The 10,610-nt window shown below is 36.4% G+C and overlaps 1 long non-coding RNA gene across 1 annotated transcript; it reads right to left on the reverse strand.

Moving 5' to 3' along the window:
- Positions 1 to 1,749: 1,749 nt before the first annotated feature.
- On the reverse strand, positions 1,750 to 2,584 carry LOC114529899. Its single transcript, XR_003687710.1, has 3 exons — positions 2,514 to 2,584; positions 2,209 to 2,290; positions 1,750 to 1,798 (listed from the first exon to the last, which is right to left on the reverse strand). It is a non-coding gene; the product is annotated as an uncharacterized LOC114529899 (long non-coding RNA).
- Between the last annotated feature and the right edge of the window lie 8,026 nt (positions 2,585 to 10,610).

A 10,610-nucleotide genomic window follows, 5' to 3' on the forward strand; every position in this document is an offset into this window, starting at 1 on the left:
GATCTTTGCAACAAACATTTACACAGCCTGTTCTCTAAACTAGTTTAATAATGCTCCTTTACTCTCCTGCAGTCACAGTCAGACCATTGGTCTTATAATGGGCGAGAGACTTCTCAGCAGAATCACTCTCAGACGGTTCATAGGTAATTGTCGACACTTGCCGTAACTTTCTGGTTGATCAAAGCAGCTCTCTGCCAGTGGCTTCCACATGGTGATGTTAACTTTCTCCGGAATGGTGCAGGTCAGGTGAATTTCTAACTTCGATTGATCGACCATTGAAGGAGGAGAGTACCAAAAAGAGCAATTGGCACTAGGATAATTGACCAATTACCGAGAACAAGTTCATAGCTGTATAAGTTCAGAGCATTAGCTTAGTTCGTCAACACTGCTCGCAAATATGTTCTTCCTACTGGCCACCAATGAGATGTCTTATTTGATGGCAGAATGGTATGACAGGATATTCAGCTTGGCGTTCGTGGCTCCGGGTTCGCGAAAACGGAGCTGGCTCCGAGTTCGCGAACCGGTTTCATACAAACCGATGTGGCCGCTTCGCTTTTAATGGAATATTGTTAAGAACATGGCCGAAAATGAGAGTTTTATTTCTTTTAGTTTGCTCGCAATAGCTCCGTAAAGTTGGCTAATTTTTGCACAAAGTTGACTGGTCAGCGGCATGGGCGACGGCAAGGCTTTATAAAAGTTCGATTTACTAGCTTAGTTTTTGTAAAAACCAAAAGATGGCGATTCGAGAGAAAGCTTATGAGATATATTCTTCTAGCTTGCGAAATCACGACAAGCAACTTGTTTTAAGTCTAGCAATTTGATTTCATGCACGTACCCGTGATAAATGTAATCCCTTCGCGAAGGCAACTAACCCGGTTTCTGCAAATTTTTGTTTTTCCACATAGGTTTTTCCACATATGATCAATGTCAATGTAAATGTCATATGATCAATATACATTTGATCATATGACATTTACATTGACATTCATCATATGACATTTACAGTTCAATAAACCTATGTGGAAAAACGCAGTAACCGGGCTAGTTGCCTTCGCGAAGGGATCCGGATTAAATTTATGTCACGGGTGCGTGCATGAAATCAGACGGCTACAGAAGTTGCCTGTCGTGTGTTTTCGCAAGCTAGAAGGTTAGAAGTATAAGGATATTCTCATAAGCTGTCTCTCGAATGGCCATCTTTGAGTTTTTACAAAAAACTCGTCGTAAAGCTAGTAAATCGAACTTTTATAAAGCTGCCGCTGACCAGTCAACTTTGCGCCAACTTTAAAAAAAGCCAAATTTACGGAGCTACTAAATAAGACTCTCATTTTCGGCCATGTTCTTAAGAATATATATAAAAAAGAAAAATTAAGGCCTTTTTAAATTTTTCGATTTCAAAAGCGAAGCGGCCACATCGGCTTGTATGAAAACTAACCACTCCAGCTCCTTTTCGCGAGCCCGGAGCCACAAGCCTGGAGCTGAATACCTGTCATCAGAATGGTAACTACTGGTCGCAATGGCTGGCCGGCTCATCGACAGTGATCGGCCATTCCTGGTAATTTTCTTCCATAGACGTCTCCAACAATTCCTGACTGTTATCTGGGATTGGTTCGATGACTGGCCAACAGATGACTGGCCACTGATTGTTGGCGATTTGCTTCCAGCTGTTTGGTGAAGAGCCGGAATGACGTTTGTTTGGCCATGGCCACGGCAGAGACGTCGTACGAACCACGACGTCTGTGGAAAATACGAACGGAAAAAGGATGACAGTCGTTCAGTAAATGAACGCTTTACTCGCAACCTTAAAGAGAAAAAAACATAATTTCTATAATTGTTGCTATAGACCCCTAATCCTGATGATTTGAAGAATATTGTCATGCTAATAGACACAGCAAAACAACTTTCACAACAACACAGCCTTGTTTCAAAGCGTAAACGATTAGACAGAATTTATACAGAATTCAATATCTCATAAAAGCGTAAACGATTAGACAGAAATAACGTTGCAAAGACTTCGCAACCAGCAAAGGTGGATAGTAACAAACATCTAATGATCTAACAACTCAGTATTCAACATCAGTACATCAGTAAAGCACGTTTACATCGTCGCTGCGACCACTGACTAGGAACCTAGGCATATTGTTGCACTATTTCGGGATCACACCGTCTCCGAAATACATATTGATATTAGTTGAAGGTGAAGTTACTCACCAGGAGTGCTTTGCAACTTTTTTTATACTTGGTCGGGCCGCTGGGTCCATGCTAAATAATTTTCTCATTAGGTCTTGCAAATCTACAGATAAAAAATTCGAATACAAAATCCTGGATGGCCTTGTCGTATATATGAGAAAAACGAAAAAACAACAAGCAAGATTTAAATATTCTTAGCAACAACGGTTGGTGTGATTGATATGCATTCCAACTTCAAAAGGGAATTCGGGAATATATGTATGAATGCTGATCTCTATATTTTCCGGCTTTCTCTAACCTGTTATAATTTCATGAATTTAACTCACCTTCAGATAAATCATCCAGTTTTGGCGGTCCTGATATAACATCTGCAAATGTTGTGTAATCCGTAAAAGCTAGGTTCGCCGTGCAACATTTCATATATCATGACTCCAATAGACCGCACAGCTTCCTTGCAAGGATCATACAATTCATGCAGAATGTATTCTGGAGGCATATTGTATGGAGTGCCTGAGGGAATAAAACATGTACAATGCAATTAACCAGTCTTTTTGAATGGAATAAAACTACTAAGCAATGACCGGAAAAGTTGAAATTTAAGAAAATGAGAAATATTACTGGGGTTGATAGTTTTACAACAGATTAAACCTGACTAAAATTAAAGCCAGTATTTTGAAACCTGAAAAAGTAAATTCTCACAGGTTCGATCAAGGATTTTTAACAATGTAGCTGATGAATTGCTACTTTGGAAGAGAAATTGGAAAGACAAATTTGTTTTATGATAACAAAATCTCACGCTAAAGGTGCATGGGAACGGAATTTGGTGATTAAAACTGAGACAACAAGATAACAACCTCGTACCCAGGTCTTTTTACCTCCGCTCCAAGGCCCACGCTGGTACGAGGTTGCAGAGGTAAATTATTCATGACATTCCAGGAAAGTTTACTCACCACAGAAAGCGTCAACTAGGTTGCCAGGTTTATTATAGCCCGCAAATCCAAAATCAAGCAACTTGATTTCACCAGTATCAAAATCATAAAGGATGTTCTCCAATTTCAGATCACGATGAACGATGTTCTTCTTGGACATCGCCAATACAACGTTGACCAACTTCTTCATGCATTGTTGAGTTTCATCCTCGGTGAAGAAACCTCCTACGTCCCACATGAGGCTTCGGAGATCTTTGCAATGAGTCGGTCTTTCGCAAATGATCACAAATTCCTCAGATGATAAAGACTGATAATGATAGAACTTGATGACATTTGGATGATCTTTCATCTTCTTCAGGAAATACACTTCACTTGGTACATCACCGAGGTCTTTATCCTGTTAAAGAACAATTGTAGGAGAATTCGATATCGTTGTTTAGCAAACGAATGACAATTGTTCGATAGGTGTCCTAGTACAGTACCCGCTTCTATCCGCTGTTTCAAAAGTGGAGGTGCACAATGCGAAAATGATTACTTTTCTTCATGCTACACAAATCTTTGATACGATCAAAGAACCATTGCTGATTTCACGAAATTTTAGGTAACTTAATTTAATTTTGAAATTCAGACTGGAAATTAGATACCTCTTTGATTCAAAATGGCAATTCAACGTCGTCATGAGTGCAAACGGCTAACAAAATTAATCATTTAATATGTTTGCAACACTCAATTTTCACGGACTGTAAGCTATATCATCTCCTATGCCCAAAACTTCAACCTCGTGGAGTTTCAACGACCTTACTGTTACTCACCTTGCGATACTCACGAACCGTTTTATACTTTACAAATTTCAGGGCGACCTAAGAGTAGAAAAAAATTAACCGCTTACATCGATGGTTTTCCTGAAAAATTCAACGGTATGGCTGACAACTAGTAAGATTTGGGCATTTTACTTCATCTCAGAAGCATGCAGGGCAATATGGCAAATAATGCCGAGGATTGTTTGTTTTTGGAAGGAGAGACATTTTGTAAGAATTACCGGTGTTTTTTTGGTTCCTTTTATGGCATAACCCTTGAAAACTCCACCAAAACCACCTTCGCCAATCAAGCCATTTTCGATATAGTAATAAATCACACCTGAAAGTCAAAAGCAATTGCTTGTTAATACAACTAAATAACTAAAGAAATATGTAAAGTAAAATGGATTTTAGAATAAAAAAACAAATGCTAAAAAAATAGGTTCGTGATTTCTATAACGTTAGAATCGACTTGCCTTTTGACTTGCAAACTTCAACAAGGTTTTCCCCATCGACAACTCTAGTGACGCGTGGCACATTTGAAGGTTGGGAAGGTTTGACTTGGCTTTCTTTCATGATTTTCCACTTGATGAGTTTTTCTTTCAAAATGTTACGCTTTCTCTTCACGTCATAGATGCTTAAAAATATGAATTGAAAAATTTTTTAATGGATCCAAATGAAGAGAGAAATGGGAATAATAGTTTACTGCTGAGATTAGGGACCTAAAGTGGACAAAAAAAGTGGACGAACGTTTATTTATATAGCTGTAATTGTGAGCGGATTAGAACTGCTCATATCGATTCACAAACAAAGCTATACATGTCTGTTAATGTAATTAATACTAAACTACAGACACCATACTAAATAAAAATTGTCCATCGTTTCATTAATTTCAGCAAATGGTTTCCAGTTAAAACATTAGCGAAATCAAATTAGTTTTTTGTTTTTTCCAGCATTTTAAAATAGCGGTGAGGTAGAAAACTGGGTAAGTTTTGCTGTATTATGAAATTAGACGATAGTTAAAAACTCAAAATTCTCAAATTTTCCAAAGCATAATCTCTACTTCAGATTTATTCAAACAACACGGGTTTTACAGAGTGTTGCATTAAAATTTCAAGCTATTTTAATAAATACAGCTGTTGTTAACTTGTTTGTTTATTTTACGGACTGCATGTAGCTACACCATCTTATTTTTCAATAAATACCGCGCCTACCTTTCATTTGTGCTATCTGGAACTGCAATTGAGCCAGATTGGAGCTAAAACATAAACAATATTATTATGGATTAATTTAAAGTTGACTTTAAAAAAAATTCATAGGCATTGTGATTATTCTGCTTCAATTTAATTGCATTGGTATCAAAATATGGTTGATCAAAAACTTGTGAAAGTCAAAAGTACTGAAGTTTGTCGATCTTTTAGTGCTATTATTCAGATAAAATTTATCTGCAAAAAGAGTTTTGGAATGTAAGCTGCTCATTTCTTACCATTTGTTGAGACGACTGTGAGGTTTGGAAGAGTTCACCGGCAGAATGTTGGCTTCGACTGCGTGTTAATGAAAATAAAGAATATTTAGTTGAAGAATGAAAGATGAAGAAGATGGGATGTAGAATTTTTTTACTACCTACTTGTCGGTACAAACATGAAGCTAGATGTTTGTCGACGTATTTATTAAAGGGTGATCAGAAATATTGCGTTAAAGATAGTTGCAAACAGGGGCGAGTTTTTTTATGAAAGCTGGCGAACACTTCGCAAGTACAAGATTAAGTCCAAAATAATAATGAATACCCCCCCCCCTAACTTAGCAATTTTTCGCGGCCCCTAGATACCCCCACTAAATTCGCCTTGGAAAACACATCATAAACTCTCCAACTACCACTTTATAGACTGAAATCGTAGAGAAATAAAATCTTACCAATCCCAGGAATACTCCATGTCAAAGAAGCGTAAAAACTGAAATAATAAATTTCAAACAAACACTGCATCAGTGGTGTCATATTCAGCCGAACGAGCAAATGTTAAGATAGCAATGTTAAGATTTATCAGTTTTAAAGTCTGGTTAAGTGGAGAGTTGAAACTGACTTCTCAAACTCAAACATGCCGGAAAGACGCGCCTTTGAGATAATAACATGCGTCATTTCAATATCTCATAACTACAACTTCCCAGAATACTCAAACACGGACTTTACAGCATTGATTAGGGTAATTTCCTTTGTTTCGAATCATAAATTATATTAATTAAGAATAATTTAGAATACAACCTAAAATTATCCAACTGTTTAGGAAATCAATATACGTGATAAAAAAGCAAACTTATTTTTAATTGATAATAAAAAATTCTTTACCTCAGAATATTCCGAGATTTGAGACGCGTTTACGTAATCAAATGAACACTGGACACTACCAGCACTAAAAACGATATTTTGTATTAATGTAGGGGACTTGAAGTGGTAAAAGTCTGTAACCTCACCAAATAAAAGAACAGGTTTATATATTCGGAAGGTAAATTAATTACGTTTATTTACGTCTTATATTACGTAATATATTAAGTTTTACTCATGCATCCCAAATTCAAGCCAGGAATAGTCGAGAAAAAAGTTGTCAGGTATCGTTGCCTAGTTAGAATTCAAACCTACGCCTTTGCGATGCCGACATTACCATCGTAAATACACACTAACAACGTTAGCTCCTATGAGCTACCCGTGTAGCTCAATAGCAAAATCATTGCACCGGCGCATCATAAAGGAGAAGGTTTGATTTCTGCCGAAGGCCACTTCTCACAGGTATCAGAAAGTTTGCTAAATTTTTTTTCCTACTGACACTAGAACAAATTCCACATAAACTTAACATCTCCCCATTGCGTTGAAAGATGAGGTTAGCTAAATGAGTAAGAAGCGCTTGTATGGTTTGTCGTGACGCAAGGAATACCTTTTTATTATTATACTTTATAATAAAATATTACGTATTATTATCATCGTTATCTTTTCGTATCACAGATGAATAATATTTGCCCAAAATGAAGACAAACACGTGTCAATATAATAAAACATCCTTATGTTATAGCTAGACGCAATGTAAAAAGATCATACCTCAGAGATCTCTCAAACGTTTCTTCTTCAAACGAAAATACTGATTCCTCCTGTGAAAATTAGAACGTTTATAAGCTTAATAAAGTATTGCTTTAATTCCCGATTTCCAATTCATTCTTAAAATCACAGAACCGTCCACAAAAGAAAATAACTAATTCATACCTGATAGGAGATCCGAGAATCATTAGAATTCATATTCCTGGACAGAGGGGAAAGAAAAAATGCATGAATAATGTTAAAAAGTTTTAAACAAAAATTCCCTTAAAGATCGAAGCGCAGTCTTAAACGTTTAGAGAGTGAGAAACACGCAGAACGCAATTCTAGGCCATTCATACGCTTAAATATGAAGATGTTACACAAAAATTCTTATTACAAAGCCGTATACAAAATGTATGAGAGAATTTTTAAACTTTGGCTTATTCATGCACCGTTTAAGCTAAACGCTTTTCGAACAACCGCTCCCAGAAAGTTTGCCAAATTTTTTGTCCTACTGACACAAGAAAAATTCCATATAAACTTAACATCTCCCCCTTGCGTTGAAAGATGAGGGTAGCTAAATGGGTAAGAAGCACTTGTATGGTTTGTCGTGACGCAAGGAATGCCTTTTTATTATTATACTTTATAATAAAATATTACGTATTATTATCATCGTTATTTTTTCGTATCACAGATGAATAATATTTGCCCAAAATGAAGACAAACACGTGTCAATATAATAAAACATCCTTATGTTATAGCTATACGCCATGTAAATAAATATCATACCTCAGAGATCTCTCAAACGTTTCTTCTTCAAACGAAAATACTGATTCCTCCTGTGAAAATTAGAACGTTTATAAGCTTAATAAAGTACTGCTTTAATTCCCGATTTCCAATTCATCCCTAAAATCACAGAGCCGTCCACAAAAGAAAATAACTAATTCATACCTTATAGGAGATCCGAGAATCATTAGAATTGATATTCCTGGACAGAGGGGAAAAGAAAAATGCATGAATAATGTTAAAAGTTTTAAACGTTTAGAGAGTGAGGCCCCCAAAACACGCAGAACCCAGTTCTAGGCCATTCATACGCCTAAATGTAAAGATGTTACACAAAAATTCTTATTACAAAGCCGTGAATTGACGTGGAACGGGCGTTTGGATTTACGCGCGCGTTTTTATTTGCGCGTGCATTTACTTTGTTCGTTCCGCTGAACTGCCGTGTTTAAGTATAATTTTGATTTCCATTTTTTAAATCAAATCTCAAAACCAGTTTACGTTGTCGATTTCGACGGTGAACTAAATTCTCTTCCTTCCGAAACACAAGCGGAACTGTGTAAACACTTCTTTCTCCTTATATTTTATAAATTAAGCCACTTAATAATACGCAAAATGAATTAAAACAAAAAATATATGTAAACCACAATTATTTTTACACTAAACAATAAAATCTTAAATATACTTACATATTTTCTCGATAATTTCAATGTAGAATATTGAACAGCAATATAACAACGCCTTTGAAAACAATTTGCAACGAACTAACTTCGCGAAATGTGAACCTCTCGAAAAATTTCGACAAGTGAGCGGTCCTTTGTTGACGTAGATAATTAATACTTTTGCGCCCGCGAGTTTTGGTGAGCAAGCGAGACACTGAGTCAGCGTTCGCGATTACCTCGTAATATGGAAAATGTATAGTATAAATAAGTACCTATAATTATTTTATGTAAGTACATATTTATGCTGAAGTATGCAATCTACAATCTTGTGGTAATGTACAACGATTTCTTAAGCCTCGTTGACTCTCATTTACACCAGAGTTCAAAAAGTGCCTATAATATACGTAGTGATTCTTTCTTCAAAGGTGATTTATCTTGAGCCATTTTAGCCGAACATCAGATTTACAGTCCTGTTCGTCGTTTTACATTAGGCCACGAGTTGTTAAATTCAAAATTATAATGTATCTTCAGAATGTGTGCAAGGAAAAAGTTCTGTTTTAAAACATTCGGCGGTTTAATTGAACTTACTCAAGAAACCTTTTGCTCAGATTTCATATTTTTAGCTTTAGGAACCTATCTACAGGTCTGTACCAATTGTGGCATCATTGCGATTTTTGGCTGTGCTCTTTTTCCGGAAGAACTTTAGCAGTTGTTGTCTTGTAGAAGCGAGGTCTGCAAGGTTGCTTGCTACAATCATGCAACAACTAAGTCTTCCATACTCAAAAGATCCACAGAAAATTTCTGTGTGATGATCTTTGAAAGGAGGTATTTTATTCTTTATACATAAAGAACATCCCCTTACAATATTGTGTGCTTCGTCGAAGATGATAATACTCTTTGAAATATCAATGTCGTTTGATTGTCATGACTATATTAAAGAGGAAAACTTTGTTGGATATATTTAATATATCTTGACCAATTCAGCTGAATGAGCTATCCCTACAGATACAGGCTCGATGCTAGGGGGGAGGGGATGGTAGGTATACGAAGATACTGATCTCTTACGTTCAAAAGAATGCATGCAGGCTTATGGATTCAAAAATACATACCAAGCAACTCGCGGTAAATATTTAAAACCGCTTCTTTTCACGAGAGTGAATTTTTTTAGGCGGAAAATCGGCTTTAAAAGCAGTCAAATCGAAGAGTCGAGTCAAATACCTTTGTATCGATTAAATAATTGTACGGCATGAATACAATGTCAGCATTTTTCACAAATGGAATTTTTCACAGATGAAATAAGGACAGCGACTATAAAAATAATAAATATATCAAAACGATCAGGCTCAAAATGACTTACACGAACTTGTCGCATTTATTGTCACCTTTCTTTCTTCCCAAGTCGAACAAGATCCTCAATATCCAAAATCTCCGATGCCAACTCTTTTGTACAGGAATCATCTACAACAAGAGATACAGAAATTAACAATAAGTTCCTGTTTAAATGAGCTTGTTAGGCATGCAATAAAATGCAGGCCCGTTCTAGACGTCGGACTTTTTATGTGCCGAATTGAATGCAAAAACAGACTAAAGACTCTAGGTTCCGAACATGAATGGACCATATAAATTCATCACTCTAGTTAGATTGACAGGGGAAAGCCCTCAAATTTAAAGTGTCTATTTGCAAGGGAAATACCAAACAATCTCTGACGATACTGTATTCGCCAATGGCAATGGCCGAATAGCCAAATAAAATCACTTCTTAGTGGTAGTACCTTGTTCAAGCATATTATAGTAATGACACGTCTTTGATAACACTTTCGTACGGCAAAAATGCCTGTAAAAATAGTAAAAACAACCTTCATGAACTGTGGGGATTATTTTAAGGGCAAAATATCCCGAGCGTGGTTATACTACACCTATGCACCATACTGTAGATAGTGAATTATTCAGTTTATCGACCTGGCAAGAAAATGGGTATATGGTATGTATTTCAGCTACAAGCCTGTTTACCAACGAAGTCATTTATACTTGCCTTGGCCGTGTGTGTTTCTTGTTCAGGAACCTGGGGATGAATGCACAGCTGGTCACGTGATCCTAGCACGCATACTTTTTCGGTCTGAAACAAAAATAAATAGAAAACGTCAATTTCAAATTTTCCTCACAGTTAAATCTTAGTTTCCCGGTTGAACTC

This window comes from Dendronephthya gigantea, unplaced genomic scaffold (assembly GCF_004324835.1).
Source record: "Dendronephthya gigantea isolate DGI-Jeju-01 unplaced genomic scaffold, DenGig_1.0 000058F, whole genome shotgun sequence".
Classification (NCBI taxonomy): Eukaryota; Metazoa; Cnidaria; class Anthozoa; order Malacalcyonacea; family Nephtheidae; genus Dendronephthya; species Dendronephthya gigantea.